The sequence below is a fragment of the Octopus bimaculoides genome, chromosome 24 (genome assembly GCF_001194135.2).
Source record: "Octopus bimaculoides isolate UCB-OBI-ISO-001 chromosome 24, ASM119413v2, whole genome shotgun sequence".
Taxonomy (NCBI): domain Eukaryota; kingdom Metazoa; phylum Mollusca; class Cephalopoda; order Octopoda; family Octopodidae; genus Octopus; species Octopus bimaculoides.
In genome coordinates this window covers 12,860,639-12,860,940 of record NC_069004.1, presented here as the reverse complement: position 1 = coordinate 12,860,940, position 302 = coordinate 12,860,639, and the positions used below count along the sequence as shown (strand labels likewise).

General features: G+C 27.8%; 1 protein-coding gene across 1 annotated transcript in view; it reads right to left on the bottom strand.

Moving 5' to 3' along the window:
- Window positions 1-302, bottom strand: part of LOC106880227 (uncharacterized protein C1orf112 homolog) — a 35,349-nt gene extending 35,047 nt beyond the window's left edge. Inside the window, exon 1 of the mRNA XM_014930091.2 lies at window positions 198-302. The gene's annotated coding sequence lies outside the window, so the exon portion shown is untranslated. The remainder of the gene's footprint in view (window positions 1-197) is intronic.

Genomic DNA, 302 nt, shown 5'->3' with positions numbered 1-302 from the left:
TATATATATATATATATATATATATATATATAAGCACTTATATCGAATGTTTGCCATATATATATATATACACACGCATACAAACATAAACACTTTTAAAACTGAAAGACCGAAGTGTTGTTGAACAACTATAACCTATCTAGACAGAGAGTGTATTTAAATTGTTAGTAATTCACAGAGAAATCCAATTTTCAAACCTCTATGTGTGTGTGTCCATCATTAAAACACATTTATATTAAAAAATACTTCCATCAGTTCAAGAAATATTGTTGTCAAATCTCCCGCTCTTGAAGTTTCCGACA